Source organism: Narcine bancroftii, chromosome 4, assembly GCF_036971445.1.
Source record: "Narcine bancroftii isolate sNarBan1 chromosome 4, sNarBan1.hap1, whole genome shotgun sequence".
Lineage (NCBI taxonomy): Eukaryota > Metazoa > Chordata > Chondrichthyes > Torpediniformes > Narcinidae > Narcine > Narcine bancroftii.
In genome coordinates this window covers 54,745,994-54,769,645 of record NC_091472.1, presented here as the reverse complement: position 1 = coordinate 54,769,645, position 23,652 = coordinate 54,745,994, and positions in this window count along the sequence as shown.

Genomic DNA, 23,652 nt, shown 5'->3' with positions numbered 1-23,652 from the left:
TTTGTTGTTTTTTGCACCAGGTCTAAAAATTAATCTCCTGCTTGTGCTTGACTCAACCCCTAGGCATTTGGGGTGTTCTGGTCCTGACCAAGAATAAAATATACAATAGCCTAAATTACTCATGAGCAATGTCATAGCCGGTCGGCCCCTTCTCTGCAAAATGTATGTTAACCAAGCGCCTTAGGCTACAGGGGTGGCCAACCTTTTAATTTTTAATTTTTAATTTAGACATACAGCATGGTAACGGGCTATTTTGGCCCATGAGTCCATACTGAGGGTGTAGGTTAATTGGGCGGCAAAAATGGCCTGATTAAAAATTAAAAATTAAAAGTTTGACCACCCCTGCCTTAGGGAGAACAGAAGCTCAATCTTCCTCATGATATGCAATTGAAAGACAAAAGTAACCATACATCCTGATGTATGCATCTTTGCTGTCCAGATGTACCATTCCTATCTCAGTATGCACAGTCAAAGTCAAAGTCAAAGTTCAGATTTATTGTCAGAGTGCGTACATAACATCACATTCAACCCTGAGATTCCCTTTCCTGTGGGCCAGGCAGAATGTCTACTTATCGGTAGTGCAAAAAAAAAACTGTGCTCAAGAAAAGATATGTATACAAAAGAGAGAAATGTAAACAAATTGCGCAATACAGAAAAAAATATTCAGCAATAAATAATATGCAAAGTTAGAATCCTTGAATGAGTCTCTGCTTGAGTTTATTGTTTAAGAGGCCGACTTGGAAGGGGTAGTAACTATTTCTGCACCTGGCGGCATGAGTCTTATGGAACCTAGACCTCTTTCCTGATGGCAGCAGTGAGAATAGAGCATGTCCTGGGTGCTGTGGATCCTTGGTGATTGCTGATGCATCTGACGCCAGTGTTTCCTGTAGATGTTCTCCATGGTGGAGAGGGCATTGGTTGCAATGTCCTTGGCTGTGTCCACTACCTTGTGCAGGACTTTCTGCTCAGAGGTATTGGTGCCCCCATACTAAGCCATGATGCAGTCAGTCGTCAACAGGGTTCCCATTACAAATATGTAGAAGTTTTCCAAGGTTTCTGAATTTAATACCAAACCTCTGCTAACTCCTGAGGAAGAGGAGGCACTGACTTGCTATCTTCAGGATGACATTAGTGGGTTGGGTTCAGTAAAGGTCCTCCAAGATTGTGACTCCTAGGAATTTAAATTTGCTCATCCTCTCCACCTCTCATTCCCCAATTATCACTGGATCATACACGTTAGTTTTCCCTTCCTAAAATCTGTAGTCATCTCCTTGAATTTGGTGAAATTGTGAGTGAAGATGTTGCTAGTACACCATTCAACCAAGTTTTCAATCTCCCTACTGTATGCTGATTCATCTCCACTTTGTATACAACCCATCATCAACAAATTTGTAGATGGTGTTGTTGTCATGCCGAGCCACACAGTCATTGGTGAAAACGAGTAGAGCAGGAGGCTAAGTACATAGCCCCTGTGATGGAGATTTTGGAGATGTTCTTACATATTCCCTGGTCTCTGGAGGCCAGGAAATCCAGGATCCAATTACACAATGGGGCACTGAAGCCCAGGTCTGAGAGATCAGCAAACTCCATCAGTTTTGAGGGAATGATGGTGTTGAATGTTGAACTGTAGTCGATAAAGAGCATCCTGATGTATGCATCTTTGCTGTCCAGATGTTCCAATGTTTTATGTGGATCTAGTGAGATGGTATCTGCTGTAGGCCTGTTGTAGCGGAGGGCTAACAGTTGGAAATGGTTATTGTAATTCGTACAAATGCTTAGTTTCACATGGCTTAAATAAAAAGCATTGAGAATCAAAATGGTTGTCATCCCATTAATTTATTGCTCACACATCAGTACAATTAATAATGTATCTAAACTTCAATAGCCTGTAATTTGAGGTAGACATGGGTATAAGAGCCTGCTCCTAATTTTGAAAGAGTAATATTTGTGTATACCTATTCTTCCGCTACTGAAAAATCTGATTAATGATCCGGCCCAGTCAATTTTCATTAGATGGAGTTTTTTTTTAATTTAAAGTGAGCAGTCTGCTCTCAGCACTAATTAAGCTTTGTAAACGTAGCGGACTAATTGGGAGGGTGTGGAATATAGTAGATTTGTTGCTCTGGAATTCTTTACCTGAGAGAAGCATTTTTCAAGGTAGTCAATGGAACAGCCATTCTCAATGGGGGCCATACACATTCACCATCCCTGGGGGCCGCTAAATCCTCTCTACCCAAATGGTCCGGAGATTTTATTGAAAGTAACATAAATTTCCAAAACTTCAGAAGAGTTAATGAGGTAAATATGCCATCAATACAGAGAACATTTAAATTCCATCAGTGTCCCACAGTTGTGTTACTAAACAGCACACCTAGCCATGAATGCTTCAATGTCTCTGAAAATGCCATCTGCTGCAAATATTCTTAAGTTCACCTGATGTAATTATTGATCTTGAGGGGCTCCAGCATGATTAACTACTCTGATGTGATTCCAAAGAAAACATTTGTTCAAATCCTGACCTAGTTTGAAGACTCTGTATTCATCTCATTTCTGCTGAGATGATATATTGACAGCATTCAAACTATGCAGGCTTGTGCACAATTCTGATTGGTTCAAGAACACTTACACCAAGCTGTTGTTCATTAGCTATAGCTTAGGATTCAACATTATTGTACCAGCAAAGCTTATGATGACACTAAGGGATCTGGGACTCTTTTCATTCCTCTGAAACTGGATCTTCATCTTTTCATCGGCATTTCTCAATCATAGCCACCTTAAGGGTGAGTGCTTAGTTGCCTGCTCTATTCCCTGTGCAGTCATGAATGCACCCCCAAGTTTGTCCCCCAACATAATCTACATATTCACTTTCAACATCATTATCGTTGGCTGAATAACTGGAAATTATGTGTTAGGATACGGCATAGGGATCGAAAAATCGGTTGAGTAGTGCCAAGACAACATTCTTGCAACATCAACAAATCCAAGGGGATTATTATGGATTTTAAGGAGGGAATGCTGAGCGACCATGCATCTGTCTGTATTGAAGGGCCAGTTGTGGAGAGGTTTAAAACCTTTAAGATTCTGGCAGTCCACCTATCATAAGACCTATACTGGAACCAGCACATCAAGGCAACCATGACAAAGGCACGTACCCATGCCTCTTCTTTTTAATATGTCTGAGGAGATTTAGCATTATATACTATCAAACTTCTACAAGTGCACTGTGGAAAGTATATCGATTGGTTGCATTACAAAGCGGATTGGTAATTTCAAGTGCTCAGGAGCACAGAAGGCTACAAAAAGTAGCAAGCGTAGCCAAGTCCAACACAGGCACCAAAACTAATTATCCACTGAAGATGTCTATGTGAGGTACTGCCTCAAGAAGGCAGCCAGCATCATACACATCTCTCATCACTGTAGTCAAAACTTATTTGCACTGATATCTTTGGGAAGAAGATACAGAAATCTGAAGTCCAGCAGATTCAGGTTCAAAAGCAGATATCATGAAGCTCTTGAACCTCCCTTTACTACCCAAACCATAAACTATTCCAGCACCACTATTGAAATTACATTTTTTTTCTTGCTCTTACTGTAACTATGACAGTTTATTATTTATATATCCTTTATACTTTTTAACTCTGTCCATATTGAGGTAATATATTATTGTGGTATTTTATTTACAAAATGTGCCTGTTTGGCCGCAGGAAATAAGAATTTGAGGATACAATATGTACGACAATAAACTCATTGTCATTATCCTCGAAGAAGATGGAACAATCGTGAAAGTAAGCTGAATCAGTGATGAGACAAGAAAGATGTAGGAGGCTTAATACAAATGATGTGATTCAATCCTTAGGCTGCAATGGAACGTAAATAATGGAAATGACACATCATTTATTCAAAGTAATGAGTTGATCAAAATCAGAGGCTGTGGACCAAAAGATTAAATATCCATCTCCTGATGAATATCAATAATAAACTTTAACCTTTATTTTTCTTCTGAAAGGCATATTTCTTAGAATTGCTTCAGCAAATAAACTTGAGGCCAAATGACTGAAATGGAATGCCTTCCAATTATTCCTGAGAAATCATGGTGAATAAAAAGAGGGATGAATAAGGAGGCTATTGATTTATACAGTGGACAAGAGGTCCCTTAAGTTTTAAAAAGACAATAATAAATCAATTTTAGCATTTCATTATTCATTTATCAACAATATCGAGCACAATATTTCCATTATACCTGACAGAAAAATGTCACAAAATCTGTCATCTGAGGACAAAGCATTAGCCTCTTAATCTTCAGACTTTTAAAATGAAGGAATTACTTGAAATGAATTTTAGTTCATGAAAGGAAAATTGTTATGGCCCCTAAATTTAATCAATTTGTCATACTATATTCTAAACTCTGCTGAGATGCTACTTCTCCTCTTAATATCTAACATTCCCAGGTTAATTCAAAGTTGCAATACATTGTCAGTGTGTTCGCAATTCTGACATTACAGAGAATTTTGCCACGCATTTAATTTTATAGATTGGTATAATGTTGTTAGCTTTTTATAAGAACAATATTTTACCAGGAATGGAAGGTCATCAGATTGATATATTTCTTAAGAAGCTTTGTAATAGGGACAAAATTATTGTGGTTTATATTGGTAATAAACATTTTGGGAAGTTAAGCCACAAGGAAAACATTAACACAGCAAGTTCATTGGCAGAATCCATCAGATGTAGATTTAGGACCATAGAACATTACAGCACAGAAAACAGGTCCTTTATCCTTTCTAGTTCTTGCCAATTCTGCCTAGTCCCACTGCCCTTCATCCAGCCAATATCCCTACATACTTCTCCCATCACGCACCTGTCCAAAATTTTCTTAAATGTTAAAACTTAGCCTGCATTCACCACTTCATCTGGCAGCTCATTCCATTCACCCACCACTCTGTGTGAAGAAATACCCCATAAAATTCTCCCCTTTCATCCTTAACCCATGTCCTCTGGTTTGTATCTCACCTGGTCTCGGTGGAAAAAAACTTACTTGCATTTAGTCTATTAATATTCATCATAATTTTTAAAACCTTGATCAAGTATCCCCTCATTCTTCAATGCTCCAAGGAATAAAGTCCAAACCTGTTTAACCTTATCCTGTAACACAGTTCCTGAACTCAGGGCAATACCCTAGAAAATCTTCTCTGCATTCTTTCAATTTTATTGATATCTTTCTGACAGTTAGGTGACCAAAACTGCACATAATACTCTAGATTTGGCCTCACAAGTGTCTTATGCAACCTTACCATATCATCCCAACTCCTATACTTATTACTTTGATTTATGGAGGCCAATATGCCAAAAGCTCTTTTTAGTATCCTATCAACCTGTGACATCTGTATTCTCAAATCCCTCTGTTCTAACACACTCATCAGGGTCCCACTGTTTACCATATATGTCTTACATTGGGTTGTCCTTCCAAAATGCAGCACCTCACACTTGTCAGCATTAAGTTCCATCTGGCATTTTTCTTCTGATTTTTCCAACTGGTCCACATCCCTCCGCAAGCTTTGAAAGCCTTCCACTACAGCACCTGAATATGCCTGGGGTTGTTGAGCAGGCTCAGTACAGGTCAGTACTTGGAGGGGGAGACCGTCTAGGAACATCAGGTGCTGTAGATTTCTGTGAGGGGCGCTGGATAAAATGGCAACTTTCTGTCTGCCTTATGGTAAACAGAATTCTAAGAATTTCATGTATGTGACATTCTAAATGTAGTATAATGTTCCAATAATTGAACCTTTTCCTTTACCTTTTACACCTCCAATCTTTGTGTCATCTGCAAACCTGCTGATCTAATTTACCACATTATCATCTAGATCATTGATATAGATGACAAACAAGAATGGACCCAGCACTGATCCTTGTGGCACACCACTAGTCACAGGCCTCCAGTTAGTGATGTAATCATCCTCACCACTTTCTGGCTTCTCCCAAAAAGCAAATATTGAATCCAGTTTAATATCTCACCATGAATACCAAGCAACTGAGCCTTCCTGACTAACCTCCCATGTGGAGCCTTGTCTAAGGCCTTACAAAAGTCCATGTAGACAGCATCCACTGCATTTCCTTCATCAACCTTCCCGGTAAACTCTTCAAAAAACTCTATAAAATTTGTTAAACAGGACCTACCCCACACATAGCAATGCTGACTCTCCATAAATTAGTCCCAAACTACCCAAATACTTACATATTCCCACCTCTTAGAACAACTTGCAATAACTTACTTTCTCTTGATGTCAGACTCACCAGCCTATAATTTCCTGGGTTATTTCTGGAGCCATTTTTAAACAATGAAACAATATTGGATACCGTCCAATCATCCAGCACCACATCCGTGACAAAGGGCATCTTAAATATATCATCCAGGGTCCCTGCAACTTCTGCCTTAGCTTCCCTCAATGTCCGAGGAAATACCTAGTCAGGCCCTGGGGGTTCATCCACCTTTATTCACTTTAAACAGCAAGCTACTGCTGCTCATTAATCTAGGAAGATTTCATGACCTTACTGCTTGTTTGCCTCACTTCCATAGATTCTGTGCCAGTTTTCTGAGTAAATACAGAAGTGAAACCCCCCCCCCCCCCATTTAAGTTCTCTTCCATCTCTTCTGGCTCCATACCTAGTCAATCACTATATATCTTCAAGAGGAATAATTTAATCCCTTACTATCCTTTTGTTATTAATATACCAGAGGAAGCCCTTAAGATGCTCCTTCAACTTAAATGCCAAAACAACCTCATGTTTTATTTTAGCCCTTCTGATTTAGAACACGTATTAAGTTTTTTCTTTCATTTTAAATGCCTCAAGTACCTCATTTTCTCCTTGTTCCCTAAAACTGCTATGAACCTTTCTTTTTCTAAACCAGATCCACAATATTCCTCAAAAAGCAAGAGTCCCTATGCTTGTTAACTTTGCCTTTAATCCTGACAGGTACATACAAACTCTGTACTCTCAAAAATTCACCTTTGAGGGTCTTCTACTTACCTCACACATCCTAGCTTGAAAACAACTTATCCCAATCCACGTATTCTAGATCCTTTTTCATTTCTTCAAAATTGGTCTTTCTCCAATTTAGAATCTCAGCCTGAGACTCTGACCTATCATTTTCCATAATAAACATGAAACTAATGACATCATGATCACTGGACCCAAAATGTTCCCCTGCACATCCTTCTGTCACCTGTCCTGTCTCATTCCCTAATAGGAGTTCCAGTATTCCACTCTCTCTAGTTGGTACCTCTTTATATTTATTTAGAAAACTTTCCTGAACAGATTTGACAAACTCCAAGCCATCCAGCCCTTTTACAGTACGAAAGTCTCAGTCAATATATAGAAAGTTAAAATCTCCTACTATCATAACCTTATGCTTCTTGCAGCTGTCTGTTATCGCTCAACAGATTTGCTTCTCCAATTCTCACTGACTAATGAGCAGTCCATAATACACACCCATGAGTGTGGTCACACCTTTCCCATTCCTCAGCTCCACCCATATAGCCTCACTAGATGAGCCCTCCTATCTGTCCTGCCTGAGCACGGCTGTGATATTTTCCCTGACAATCAATGCCACTCCTCCCCCATTCATCCCCCTCTACTCTATTGCATCTGGTGATGGAAGCCTAGAACATTGAGCTGGCAGTCCTGCCCCTCTTGAAACTAATTTTCACTAATGGCCATAATGTCATAATTTCAAGTGCTAATCCATGCTCTTAGCTCATCTGCCTTCCCTACAATACTCTTTGCATTGAAATAGATGCATCTGAGACCATTTCCTATTGACTTCTAATGTTACATGTAATTTAGTTTAAACCCACCAAGGCAGAACTAGCAAACCTTTCTGCAAGAATATTAATCCCCCTTCCAGTTCAGATGTAAACCATCCTGATGGAACAGGTCCCACCTTCCCTGGAAGAGAGCTGAATAATCCAGAAACCTGAAGCCCTGCATCCTGCACCATACTTTAGTTATGTGTTAAACTATATTATTCTCCTATTTCTAACCTCACTAGCATGTGGAACAGGTTGCAATCCTGACATCACAACCCTGGAGGTCCTGTCCTTCAATTTAGTGCCTAACCCTTTGAACTCTCCTTGCAGGATTCCGTCCCCTTCCTACCCATGTCATTTGTCCCTACATGGACCATGACACCTGGCTGCTCACCTTCCCTCCTGAGAAGGCCATAAACTCGATCTGAGATATCTCAGACCCAGGCACCAGGAAGACAACATATCATCTGGGATTCTCCATCTCTTTCCCCTAACTATGGAATCCCCTATCGTGACAGTTCACCTCTTCTCCTCCCTTCCTTTCTTAACCACACGACAAGCCACTATGCCAGATTATCATGGCTTGTCCCTAGTAGGTTGTCCACTCCCAAAATAATCCATAATGGTATCTGTCCCCTTAACTATGGAATCTCCTATCACTACAGCACATCTCTTTTCCTCCCTTCCCTTCTTAGCCACAGAACCAGACTCCTTGCCAGAGATTTGATCCCCGTGGTTTGTCCCTGGTAAGTCATTTCGCCCCCCCCCCACCAACAACAGTATCCAAAATGGTATTCTTGTTATTGAGGGGAATGGCCACAGGGATGCCTTGCACTGCCTGCATGTTTCCTTTTCGTCTCCTGACTGTCACCCATCTACATTCCTCTTGCCTCCTAGGTGTGATAGTTTTCCTGCCGATCACTCCCTCTGCCTCCCAAATAATCCAGATTTCATTCAACCTCACCTCCCATTCCTTAACTTGGTTTCTCAGGATCTGGATGCACTTCTCGCAGATAAAGTTGTCAGGGATACTGCTGGCTCCCCTGATGACCCATATTCTGCAAGAGGAGCATTTCCCTGCCATGACAGTCATTCCCACTGTCCATGACTGGAGGAATATATATATATATATATATATATATATAGTGGTGATGTGAGCAGTGGAAGAAACACAGCCACCACGTTCAGGGTCATTAATGTCTGTTTTATTCAAATTCAGCACGCCCCTATAACTCAGTCACCTGGTGCATTCTGACATCATAATCGCTGCCCAGGGTGCGCGCTGGAAGGGATGCTGGAGTCAGAGAGAAACCTCTGACGACGCCATTTCCCCATGGCTGCCCCGCCACGTGGCGATACAGGCGGGGCTGGTTCGCCATGAGGATGTGCGCCACCCCACACACACACACACACACACACACACACACACACACACACACACACACACACACACACACACACACACACACACACACACACACACACACACACACACACACACACACACACACACACAAACACAGCCCCTAAGGCTAGAGCTGGATGAGGTTCCCACCCTGGATGAGACATATAAGGCAATCGAACAACTGAAAAGTGGCAGAGCAGAAGGTATGGATGGAATCCCCCCAGAAGTCTGGAAGGCTGGCGGCAAAACTCTGCATGCCAAACTGCATGAGTTTTTCAAGCTTTGTTGGGACCAAGGTAAACTGCCTCAGGATCTTCGTGATGCCACCATCATCACCCTGTACAAAAACAAAGGCGAGAAATCAGACTGCTCAAACTACAGGGGAATCACGTTGCTCTCCATTGCAGGCAAAATCTTCGCTAGGATTCTACTAAATAGAATAATACCTAGTGTCGCCGAGAATATTCTCCCAGAATCACAGTGCGGCTTTCGCGCAAACAGAGGAACCACTGACATGGTCTTTGCCCTCAGACAGCTCCAAGAAAAGTGCAGAGGACAAAACAAAGGACTCTACATCACCTTTGTTGACCTCACCAAAGCCTTCGACACCGTGAGCAGGAAAGGGCTTTGGCAAATACTAGAGCGCATCGGATGTCCCCCAAAGTTCCTCAACATGATTATCCAACTGCACGAAAACCAACAAGGTCGGGTCAGATACAGCAATGAGCTCTCTGAACCCTTCTCCATTAACAATGGCGTGAAGCAAGGCTGTGTTCTGGCACCAACCCTCTTTTCAATCTTCTTCAGCATGATGCTGAACCAAGCCATGAAAGACCCCAACAATGAAGACGCTGTTTACATCCGGTACCGCACGGATGGCAGTCTCTTCAATCTGAGGCGCCTGCAAGCTCACACCAAGACACAAGAGAAACTTGTCCGTGAACTACTCTTTGCAGATGATGCCACTTTAGTTGCCCATTCAGAGCCAGCTCTTCAGCGCTTGACGTCCTGCTTTGCGGAAACTGCCAAAATGTTTGGCCTGGAAGTCAGCCTGAAGAAAACTGAGGTCCTCCATCAGCCAGCTCCCCACCATGACTACCAGCCCCCCCACATCTCCATCGGGCACACAAAACTCAAAACGGTCAACCAGTTTACCTATCTCGGCTGCACCATTTCATCAGATGCAAGGATCGACAATGAGATAGACAACAGACTCGCCAAGGCAAATAGCGCCTTTGGAAGACTACACAAAAGAGTCTGGAAAAACAACCAACTGAAAAACCTCACAAAGATAAGCGTATACAGAGCCGTTGTCATACCCACACTCCTGTTCGGCTCCGAATCATGGGTCCTCTACCGGCACCACCTACGGCTCCTAGAACGCTTCCACCAGCGTTGTCTCCGCTCCATCCTCAACATCCATTGGAGCGCTTACACCCCTAACGTCGAGGTACTCGAGATGGCAGAGGTCGACAGCATCGAGTCCACGCTGCTGAGGATCCAGCTGCGCTGGATGGGTCACGTCTCCAGAATGGAGGACCATCGCCTTCCCAAGATCGTGTTATATGGCGAGCTCTCCACTGGCCACCGTGACAGAGGTGCACCAAAGAAAAGGTACAAGGACTGCCTGAAGAAATCTCTTGGTGCCTGCCACATTGACCACCGCCAGTGGGCTGATAACGCCTCGAACCGTGCATCTTGGCGCCTCACAGTTTGGCGGGCAGCAACCTCCTTTGAAGAAGACCGCAGAGCCCACCTCACTGACAAAAGGCAAAGGAGGAAAAACCCAACACCCAGCCCCAACCAACCAATTTTCCCTTGCAACCGCTGCAATCGTGTCTGCCTGTCCCGCATCGGACTTGTCAGCCACAAACGAGCCTGCGGCTGACGTGGACTTTTTACCCCCTCCATAAATCTTCGTCCGCGAAGCCAAGCTAAAGACAAGAAGATATAAAACCTGCCTTACCTGTGCCTATCTGCTGAATCCTTTTTGTTCCTCGAATAGGACACAATTAAAATGCCATCTACAAATTTGACGATGACATCATGGTCATCAGCAGAATCATTGACAGGAAGGAGGAAGCATACTGGAGTTAAATCGGTCAGCTCACTGAGTGGTGTCACAACCACCTTGCACTCAACGTTAGCAAAACTAAGAAACTGATTGTGGACTTCAGGAGGGGGAAATCAGAAGAACACAAATCAGTCTTCAACAAGGGGTCACCAGTGGAAAGGGTTAAAAACTTCAAATTCATGGATCTCACCATCTCTGGAGATCAATCTTGGGGCCTCCATGTTGATGCAATCATGAAGAAGGCTCACCAACAGCTATACTTCATGAGGAGTTTGAGGAGGCTTGGTATGTCACAAAACCTTTTGCAAATTTCTACACGGAAGGCATTCTGACCGGTGGCATCACTGCCTGGTATGGAGGTGCCAATGCAAAGGACAAGAAAAGGCTACAGGGAGTTGTGAACTCAGTCAGCACCATCAAGGGCATCAGCCTTCACTCCATTAAGGACATCTATAAGAAGCAGTGTCTCAAGAAAGCAGCCTTTATCCTCAAGGACCCTCACCACCTAGGGCATGCTCTCTTCTCACTGCTCCCATCAGCAAGGAAGTACAAGAACCTGAGGACGAACAGGCAATGGTACAAAAACAGCTTCTTCCCCTCGGCCATCAGATTTTTGAATGGACAATGAATCACAGACACTGAATCCCTTTTCACTCCTTTTTGCACTAATTCATTAATTTTTAAAAATGTAATTAAAAGCAATTTTACACCTTATGCTCAACGCAAAACAAATATCGTGACACGTGTTCGTGGCAATAAATTTTGATTCTGATTCCCCCAAAAAAACAATTAAGAGAAATGGCTAAAATTTTACTTTCACAAATCTATTAGCTCTCTCTCTCTCTCTCACCAGCTCAAATTTATCAAAGTACTTCATCACACTGCCTTCAATTACATATTCCAATAATTCCTCATAATAGGTATTAGATTAACAGGTATATAATTTCAAGGTTTCTTTCATGACTTTTTTTAAATAATGAAGATGTGCTTTCAAGTTTATAATCTATCAGAATATCAAGAGAGTTTTGCAAATGTCTGGTTAAACTATCTGCAATTTCCTTAAAACCATGGGTGGAAACTATCAATCCCTGGGGATTTGTCAATCATCAGGGCCATTACTTTGTCCAATGTTGATTTCATGCTTACGTTAACTGCAGTGAGTTTCAGCCCTGGAATTTCAAGCATATTATCCTCTTCCTCTTTTGCAGTGACTGATACATAGTAATTATTCAACAAGTCTTCCATTTCCTTATTTTAATTGGCAACATTACTCACAATATTCCTACACTTAAAGGGCTCACATTATCCTTTACCACCTTTCACTTCTGAAATAATTGTAAAATATTTTTGTTATTTCTGATTTCCTTGCAAATTCCTTTTAATTTGTTATTTTTGCAACCTTCTGTTTGCCTTTCTTTTTTTCTGTTCTTTGTATCTGTTCCAGATCCTTGAATCTACGCTTTTCTTTGGACGCTTTCCTTTGTTTAACTCTTGCAGTTTTATTGACCATAGTCATATTAATCAGAATACCACACTTCTCCTTAAAGTTATCCACTGATCTTGTATTCAGCTAAATTCAGATTTAAACACCAACTCCCCCACTTCTGTTCTCAATAGTAGTTTTTGTCCAGTTTGATGATGAGTTTCACTTCAATATTAGCCTAAAGAAAATCCAGAATTTTAGTAACTATATTCTAATTTTTTTTTTCTTTTCAAGGAATTTTGCCTTCCTGTTAGATTATTAACCAAGTCTGCTTCATTACTCATTACTAAATCCAGTATGACTTGGCATGTTAGCATTTAGTATTTGTTCCTGACACTTGACTGCAAGGCCATTTTACGCAGTTTTGGACTCTGTCTTCTGATCCTGTTTTACGTTCCATAGAAATAAGTGCACCCGAGATACAGCCAGGCATACAAGATGAAATGATCTTATTTAGCAAGTGATCAGTGTCCTAAGGAATGACTCCTAATCTCACAGCTCATGACAGCTTGAGGGGAGAATTCACTGTATGACCTATGTAAAGTGGATTCAAGATTCAAGGTTCCGTTTATTGTCATGTAGACGAAATAAACAGAAAACATTTCTTTCGCTTACCCTACAAAGGCAAATAAAGAGTCACCAAACAAGAAAAAGAAGCAAAATAGAGTCACTTCAGAGACAACAAGTGAGCATGAAACTCGTCACCTCCTCTGATAACTCTGCCTTCGGAGTCCCTGTAATCTCAGTAGCCACACGGCCTGTTATTCCCCAGTGAGCTCAAACTTGAGGTACCTAAATCGCATCTTATCTACCCTTCGTTCAGAATCCCCCCAAAATTGGGAAGCCATCAGCACTTGAGGTCTTTCAGAAGGCCTGGTTGCCCTTGCACCTTCATAAATCCTGGAGTTGATTCTTGGTGCTCAGAAGCTAGTCTCCAGCAGTCTTTGATGTGAGTCTTTTGGCCACTGAGCCTATCTTGTCAGCACAGTTAGCTATGTGCTTCATGCAACACCCCAACAGAAACGACAGAAGCCTCCCCAGAGGCACTCCTATGGCTTGGCCCTGGCTGGCCGACTCTGCTGCTATGGCTTTCCTTCTCGGTAGAGTGCGCTTCTCCTTCTTGGCAGATGGGTGCTCCTCCTCTCTGCCTATCTCATGCCAATCCACCTCTTGCTTGGCACCTACAACCCTTGATGTTTGGCTGCCGATCCTGGGCGCCAAGAAGGCAGATGCAGACCTCCAAAGACATTGGTGGAAATAAAACTACCATCCACCCTATTCTACAGGAAATTAAACCTACATTTGAGGATGTCAGGGAATGTGATCTCCAGCATTGTTACTGAGAAAATGTATTCCCTTCAACTGAATGAAATAGAGCCACAAATAAGACACGTTCCAACTGTCCGCTTCAGCAGATGATAGAATTCCAGGGAAAATAGTAGCTATGAGGCTATCGACTTCTTCAATATATCAAAAATATCAGAAGCAAACACAATCTTTCACCCAAGATTTAAATTAATGAATAAGAACTGATGAAAATAAAATAAATATTTCACATAGAAATGAAGGATTTCTTCTTTGTCAAACTGAATTTGACTCCTTCAGTTATCCCATCATAAGAATGTGATGAAATGGGCAAAGACAAGGTTGCTGATTTTAATTAATCTGCTATTGACCATGTAGAATGGCAAATATGTTCCTTCTCCTTCAATGCAGTGCTCTTTGAATCCTCCATTCCACTCACCTGGAAACAAAGACTTGCTTTGGCTGGATTGTTCTTACTTCTCCCTCACATTGTGGGACTTTTTCCTGACATTCTACCAGGATCATCTTTGATAGTTGGAATACACTTAGCATTAAAATAATTTGAAGGCAAAAGGGACTAATCAAGAAATTCCAAATAAGTTATTCTCATATCAGTGTTGAAGAAGTTATTGTGGGGATTAATAAAGCTTATTCCACCAAAAGTTTTCTTCTTCTTCTGTTGCAGTATCTTGGAATCAAGGTGACTTACTTTCACTTCCGGTTTGTGAATCCTGTGGTGGCTAATTCAGCCAATATGGGACCCACAGGCTCTTCCTCATGTAGGACAGAAAAAGTCTAACGTTAGTTGGTTGGACAGTGAGATCCTTTTGCTGCTTACTGTTTGTCTCTGATGCCCGGTCTCGGGATTCTCACTCAGTACCATCTCAAATGCTCCTTCTGCATTTTGGGGATCATGGGCCGGAGATTCCTAGAACAGAGTGAGAATGTTATATTTCTTCAAGGGGGCTATGAGCACATCCTTGAATCATTTCCTCTGTCTACTTGGTGTTCTCTTCCTATGACAGAGCTTGGAATACTCAGAAAGGATGAGAGAAGCTGGGGAGAGTTTCATTTTGTAAAGGAAGGCCACATTTAAATAATTGAATTCAGCTCTGAGGCTTTTGTTGGTGTAATGTATGCAAATAAAAAAATAGCGCAAAGAATATTGGAGCTTTGGGAAAGTTACTGTGTAAATTTAATAGGGTGAAAGCGAAGTAAGGAAACAATTTTCTTGAATGAATTTTAAAAGCTTTGGCTTCAGTTACTAGAGTAGGAAGGGTTAAGGATAAATCAACTTAAAGGTATAAAAAGATTTGACAGGTCATTTTTTGTGTTTGCTTTACTTTGCATAAATTTTCCTGTTCTGTCTTCCCACTAGGTTAACAGTTAGATGGGAGCAATACCATAGGATTTAATCAGTTTTACCTGTCATTGCTTTTCTTGAGTTAATCCTTACAGTGTATATTGATACCACTTTCAAGATTTTACCTGATGTTCCATGGATGAACATTTCCAAGATGACTTGCCGATCAGCAATAAAAAGGAAGAAGCCTTGCCAATTTTCTCCTTAGAAATCCAAGGCATTTGTGACATTCCCTTTGATACCCAGCTGGTATCAAAAGGAATCATGACAAGCCTGGGACTACTCCTCCTCTCCGTCCGCAACAAAGCCGACCTCCCTGACAAGCCTGGGACTACTCCTCCTCTCCGTCCGCAACAAAAGCGACCTCCCCATAGCCAACCATTTCAATTCTGAGTCATACTCTTAAGTTCACATGTCTGTCCGTGGCCTTTCACACTAACCCACCCTGACCACCCACAGATTGGAGGAACGACACCTCATTTTTTGTCTGGGCACCCTCCAACCCCAGGTCATGAACACTGAGTTCACTGCATTCCACTAATCAGCTTGTTTTTTCCACCTTTCCCACCCCCCCCCCACCCTTAACTAGTTATTCCAGTTCCTACTTACTTTCTCTCTCCACCTAACCTAGACTCCTCCCCACCCCGCGGTGTTTCTCCCCCCTCTCTACCTATCATCTCCCACCCTCACCACCTCCCTCCCCCCTTCCGTTCAGACATCTCTCATGTTCCCGCACACCTTGATGAAGGGCTCAAGCCTGAAACGTTGGTGATGTATCTTCACCTTTGCATGAAGGCACAGTTTGACCTGCTGAATTTCTCCAGCATTTGTGTATTTTTTTCAATGAGGGGAGTTAACTAGTTTAATGTATTTGATTCTTTTTTTTCCATATAAACTGAAAAGAGAGCACTTGGAACAAAATTACTAGTTATAGCAACAACCTTCTTTTAGACCTAATTAAGTATACTAATTGCAGGACAGAATGTTTGCGAAGTTCACTTTAAATTGCTTGTGCACGTCTTAAACGGAATCATTTGTAACTGAGTATTTTAGCAGTGGGGATTCATGCTGGGAAAAAAACATGCCGATGCAGACTCCATCAAACAAGATTTAGCACATGTAAAGTAAATTAATTGCTCGTAATTACAAAATTAATTAAAAGGAGAATATTGTCTGCAACTTACACAGCAGGCATTCTGATACTTCACAGGCACTGGTATCATCCATTGCACTCTGCAGATGCCTCTGGGGGCTTGTGATACATGTGAAAATTAGGGCATTTGGGTAGGGAAGCAGGTGAGGCCACATAAAATAAATGGATAATTTATAATGGCTTGTAATTTTATGAATCATAAAATAGAAACACAGTTGCTTATGGATTTACTAGAGAAAGCGCATTTGTGTGGGGTTTATTGTCATGCCTTCACAACTGTGGTGAAATAATCATGGAGGTAAAGATTATTTCTGTTGGAACACTCAAAAATAATAGACTATTTTTGTTTCAAAGTTAAAACCTTTTTTCCACATTTTCTAATACTTGTAAACGGGGTGGTGGGGGGGGGGGGGGGGACAAAAATTAAACGGGACAATAGGAATAGTTTCTGATTGGTAGTGCTAATTTTTGGATATAAATTCCAGATCTGGTGGTGCACTGGAAGTTTTTTTATTTATCAATTCACAGGATCTGGACATCGCTGGCAAAACTAACATTTATTGCCCATCCCTCTGAACTTAATGGCTTGATTTAGTAGGCAATTTCAGAAGGCAGATAACAGTAAAGCATATGGTTATAATCTGGTGAGTAAGGACAGCAGTTGTTATGTCATGAGGGTGGATTTTTAAATAACATACTACTATATTCATGCTTCCTTTGGAATACTATCACTTCATTCCAATTTATTCAATTACTCATATTTGTGGTGATGGGAGTCAAAATCATGCCTTTGAATTCCAGTCATTTAGTTAATCCAGATCCATAAACAGCTCCATGAGATTCAGATTGTAAAGGTTAAAACCTTGTGTTTTTGATTCATAGTTAATTTTGTGTCTATCCCTTTAAGAAAAAAGCTTTGTTTATAGTGTTACCATAGTGACTATGACATCATATGTCATAATATCCGAGTGGAGCAAGAGCGTGCATCTCATTCTTCGAAGAATCATGACAGAGACGTGAGCTCAATATACTTTTCTTTTAATTCATCTTATTTTGTTTTAATTTTGTTAATTTCTTATTATATCTGTTTAAAGTTGAATATTGTTATATCGTTAGACAGTATGCTTTGTTTATTCATCGTAATGAAAATCTCAATGTGAAGTTATGCAAAATGTTTATCTGTTTTATCAATGAATTAAAGCTATTTAAAGCTTCATCTACAAAGTTTGGTTTATTGGATTAATAAGATAATCATTTGGAATATCATCGCTCAAGTTTCCTTGAAGATGACACGTTTTGAAATTGGGAAATATTAGAACTTGGAAAGTGTCATCAATGCTGATCTTCTCTTCTTACCTAAACCAGATGATGATATTTGACTTGGATATGTTGCTGGATAGTTGAGAGTTCTAACCTGGCAATGCCAAACAATGAAAATGTATTATTTGAGCTAACAATCTGATTAATCTATTGCTGTAGGCTATTAGTTGTGCCCTCACTAGTCTTTCATTGCAGATTTGTGGACAGACATATGGCTTCAGATTGTAAAAATGCAGGTATGAATGTGACCAGAGGAACCAGGAGATAAAATGTTAGTCCCTGTTTTAATATAAATTGAAGGATTCTTCTGGTGTAGTGAATGCAAAGTGCACAGAGTCATATGCAAAAACAATTATAGCTCTGAAAGGTATACAGGGATAGTTTATTCAACATTCTTCTCTGAAATCCATGTGCGATCAAATTTGTTAAGGCGCTTGGTCACCTTTACTTTACAAAAAGAGAAGGAGGGGAGCTAATTTAAAAGAGAATTATACATTTCCAAATTTAACCAATTACTTAGATATGGAATTATAATCTTCATCCCAATGTGTTGATCCTGGAGCTCAAATATGTTATTGATGTCACATCCATCTTTGGACATATTGTGGTTATAACTTCTTAACTGTCTTAAATCACATTCTCTGCCAACCTTCCTTCTACTTTCCAGTTAAAGACTCACCAATTAAACTCAGAAATTCATATTTCTCATATTTTCTTATGATATAGAAGGACACTCAGCCCATCATCTCTATGCCAGATATTGGAGAATTCCCATCAGGTCCATTTTCCCCTTACTTTCCTGTAACCTACCCTCTCTAGCATGTACATCAATGACCCCAAATTTTCTTGCTTGAGGGAATTTACAGTCACCAATAAACCTTGCAGCATGTCACTGGGATGAACCTGCAGCACCTGGGAAAACCCAAGGACTCACAGGAAGAAGGTATATACTGTTTCCAAGGTCAGGATCAAATGCAGGTTGCTGGAACTGTGCAGCCTATCTGTAACACCACAGCACTGCCCACCTTCCACTTTATTCTTCTGGATATTTTGCATTGACATCAAGAGGCTTACATAGGCATATCTGAATCATCTCCTTTTCTTAATAGATAATTCTCTGAATCATGAGTCTCTCCTGCCTATCCAAAATTCTCCTTTCAGATCTCCAGTCTCTCCTGCCTATCCAAAATTCTCCTTTCAGATCTCCAGTCATTCCTTTGATACTGTCTGACCTGCTGAATATTTCCAGTATTTTCTGTCATTATTTTAAATTTTCAGCTTCTACAATTCTTTGGTATTCATGTGATCTCATTTTGTTTTATAATTAATATGATCAACATAGCTGACTTATATCTAATGCATGACACAGAATAAATACAAATTCTTCCTTTTTTTTGTTATCTTAAATACCACTGAAATACTTCCTCTCAAATAAGATTGTCAGTACCTCATTTTCCATCTGCACTGTTCTCCTCGGACATTTTGAAGTGTGTGCAAAGCAAAGGCAATGGGCCTTTCCTGGCAATTACCATAATATAACTGATAACATAACTGATCCACTGCATAAAAGGAGGAATTTTTGGAGCTTTAGGATTCGTACAGTGTTATAGTGTACTAGGGACTGGCTACTCAGACACTCACAGACTACTTTTCTACTTCTATCCCCTCTCTGAGGGACCATCCTTCCTCAGCAGTTGATAGAGCACTATCCATTTAGTTGGAAGGCCCAGCAGAAAACCTATGTGCAATTTCCAGTAAAGATTGATGGCATGTTCTACTTTTTAAAAAATTTAACAATAGTATCATCCTTCTCCTTAACTCATTGCAAATCATTTCTGTTCTCTCTTCGATCCAAATAAGCCACTCTGTTTTGCATAAAAGTTGCATCTACCACTGTCCCAAAGAAAGACCCATGAGCTGAGCAACCCAGACTTCATACATGCCGGCTGTTGGATCACAGGTTCTTCTGCTTCAGTCATCAGTGGCACTTTATCCACTCACCCCAAGCTTGTACCCAGCATATTCCCTTTATCTGTATTTGAATGCACAATGGTGGACTTGGATAAAAGAGAGTGATGCCGTCAAATCCAGATAAATTGGCTTCTTCCTCAGGTAAATCTAGGGAAAATAAAAAAGGGAAACTGGTTACAATGGATAAGCTAATGATCAGATTTCAGACCAAATTTAAAGGAGGAGGATTGACTTTACATAGATGCTCTCTTTTCAACTGGATAGCTTGTCTATTTTAAAAGAGGATGAGGTATTTGTTTCAAAAAGATATTTTAGAAAGATAGTTTAATGCGCAAGAGAATGGAGTCCAGCTTTATGATTTTGTGCAAGAGCCTGTAAGTATTCTTCTCCATATTAGCACAGACACGTGCAGAACACCAGTTAGTTGCTGAAACAGATATCCCAAACCTTGCAAATGCTTTTCAGAAAATTAATGCTGGGTTTTTTTTTATTCCCACAGTAAACATTGTTGTTTAGTCCATCAGCTCTCTTCTCCTTTTCTCAGATTGAACCAGATTGCCTGTAACTTTGGCAGCCTCTGTTGACCTTTAGCTGAGTTCTCAACTAAAAAGCACACTTTCTTCAATGTTATGTCTACCACCCTAATATGTTCAATCTCCACGTCTGCCTCAACCTGCTTGAAACCTGCATTCACACCATTGTTCTTTCAGACTTCCAGATTTCTGATCAGATTTCAGATTTATTGCCAGAGTACAGACAACCCTTAGATTCCTTTTTCCCCATTCTAATCAAACCATGAAAAGCCAGGGGGATTCAGGAGGTCAGGCAATGTCCATGATTTATTTCTCTGCATGGATGCTGCCTGCCCGACTGAGTTTCTTCAGCTTCTTTGCTGAAGATTCTGGCATCTGCAGTTGTTATGTTGCCTGTACTGATGTTCACTTGCCTGACTTCTCAGCTTCAGCTTACCGAACTCTGCTGCTCTAATTCACAGAAGGGCCACTTCATCATCACTTATTCTCTTTGGTCATCAGCACCTTAACCTCCAAATGCTCAATCTTGTGTTCAAATAAAAATTCACCCATGCATTTCCACGAAATACATTCCAACCTTAGACCTCCCTGAGAGCCATCCAACATTCAGCTCTATTGGATCTCAACTTTCAACTATCAATGGTCACTCTGTCCATGCATTCTGGCCCTGAGTCTAGGATACCTTGCAAAGCCTTGCTGCCTCTCTCTAAAACAAACATTAAATCTCCCTTCTTAACTGACTTTGTGTTCACTTCACTTCGCGATCAATTTTTCTGAATATGTCCCATTGAAGCACATTGACTGTTAAAAGTTGCTATACACAGCATATTGAGCAAATTTTGGTTAAATTCACATTGATATATACAGAATATATAATGTATTTAGTTTTACTAGAGTTACTCAGTACTTGACATTAATAAATTATAGTATTAATTTGTTTTCACTCAAATTAATAAAGGAAGTTAGAAATGACAAATTTGTCTCTGATAATTTCACCTGATAAGAAACTATTCTGTTAAGAATAGCTGTCAAATATTCAAAATAAAATCATGGTTTAATGAAACATGAAAGAGGTTGAATGGTTCAAAGAGCTGAATGGCATATCCAGCCCATTCATTTGTTAATTTCCTATTCCTCTGCCCTTTCCACATTAGCAGGGAGTAGTCAGAATGGAAAACGTTATCCTTAAAGACCTCATTTATCAAAAGTCTAGAGTTGTAACTTGTTATAAACAAAAACTTGGAAGCAAGACTCACTTGTAATTTGGCTAGCATTTGGAATTACTTATTCATCTTTACTATGAACAGGATGTTATGATTTATTTAACAGTTAAAGCGGGTGGGAAGACAAGGTGGATGGTGCCCCAATGGTGGTCCTCCCCTGATTTATTACAGCAGAGCTTTAATTTCCCCTCAGGGATCTGTGCAAAAAATACTCTGCAATGTACAGCATGCAAAATATAAAGTGGAATATCATAATTGTATCAAAACTCTTTAGTTGCTTCCAAAGCATTTGTGTCACTGAAAAGTATAGTAAATTCTGAGTGAAACTTAATCAACTGAGATAGTACTGTGATGAAATAAAGCACCAAAACAAATAGAACTGTATTCCAGTCCTTTTTCCTACTCATTAATTTCACCATTGTATTCTGCCAGAATTAATTAAATATCTTTTATTATTATGAATTAAAGGCATGAGACTATATTTTGGGTGGCATGGTTAGCGCAACACTATTACACCACCAATGATCTGGGTTTGAATCCAGTGCAGTTTGTAAGGAGTTTGTACATTCTTCCCATGTCTGTGTGTGGATTTACTCTGGCTGTTCCGATTTCCTCTCACCCTTAATTGGAGCATTTGTGCTTCATAGGCTCATGGGCTCGTAGAAATGTCTAAATTTTAAAATTAAAATCTAAATTAAAAAATTGATTCTAAGGCAAATCAAACTTGTGTAGATATATCCGTAAGTGGGGAAGATTACATTCTCTGTGGCATAGGGTCAAACCTTGCCTCAACTCCCATTTGTCCTTACACCAACCCCCTCAGTTGCACACTAAAGCTGCTTTACAAACAACAATACTTTGACTTAGGTATTAGACTGTGTTTCTTCCTGTATCCCTCATTTGTTTTAAGCCTTGGTTTGACAACTCTTTCAGGGTGTGAAAAATAGAACAATTCAAAATGAGCCTATGTTTTTGCAGTATATTAAATCCAGCTATTATTGATTATATAAAATCCAAATAAGTATTCTCAATCATAAGGCATGATACACTGAAAAAATGTATTGTGTTCATTTATTACCTTTCATAACTTCTGTGAAACTCACTGTTCCTCTATCAATGAAATCATTTTTGAACCGTAGTAACTGAAGTATTCTAAGAAGCATAGCAAATCATTTTTGCTCAGCAAACTCTTACAATCTGTTTTTGCTTTGGTGATTAAGGAATATAGGTTGCTTTAGACAGAATAATGCTCTGCCCTTCTTTGAATTAAATCCAGACAATCTTTTGCATCCACCTGAGTGGCCTTAAGTTTAATGTCTCATCTGATATACAGTACTTTCAACACTGCAGCAATCCCTCAGAGCGGGTTTAGTGGGTCAGGTGAGACAATAATGCAAGAGTCTCTGGAGTGGATCTTGAAATAAGAATCTCAAAAACACTTATTTTGCTTGAATATATTCCACTTGAAACAACAAATGCAGGATATCATCAAAGAACATTTTCATTTGCAGTCACACCAAAGACTTCAGATGCTCGAAAATGAAACTAACACACTGCTGGAGGAAACTTCTCAAACAAAAATTACATTAATTGAAATTGTGCGCATCCAGACATTTTGATGCTGAAACATTAAAAACATAAATAAGAAACATGCAAGCTTGTAGATTTCAAATTTAGACTGCTATTAATCTCAATTTATATTTTTTTTCCAAAACAGCTAGGAATTATTTTCTTTTAATGTAGCAAATACACTAAAACCCATGATATTACGTATTGTATAAAAAATATCTAAATATAACTCGAGATTATTGTGGGTGTGAATGGAAAACAAAGAAGTTATGAACAGTGTTCCTGTTCCTGCGTCATTTTATTACCAATAATTAAGTTATTATACACGCTGCCCACTTAAGCTAAAAGCAGAAACCCCTTGCAAAGACGATGGATGATTAATAAAAACAAGCAACTTTCCAGCAAGTGTTCTGAGAATCTCAAAGTGTATATTTATTAAAAAAATTTC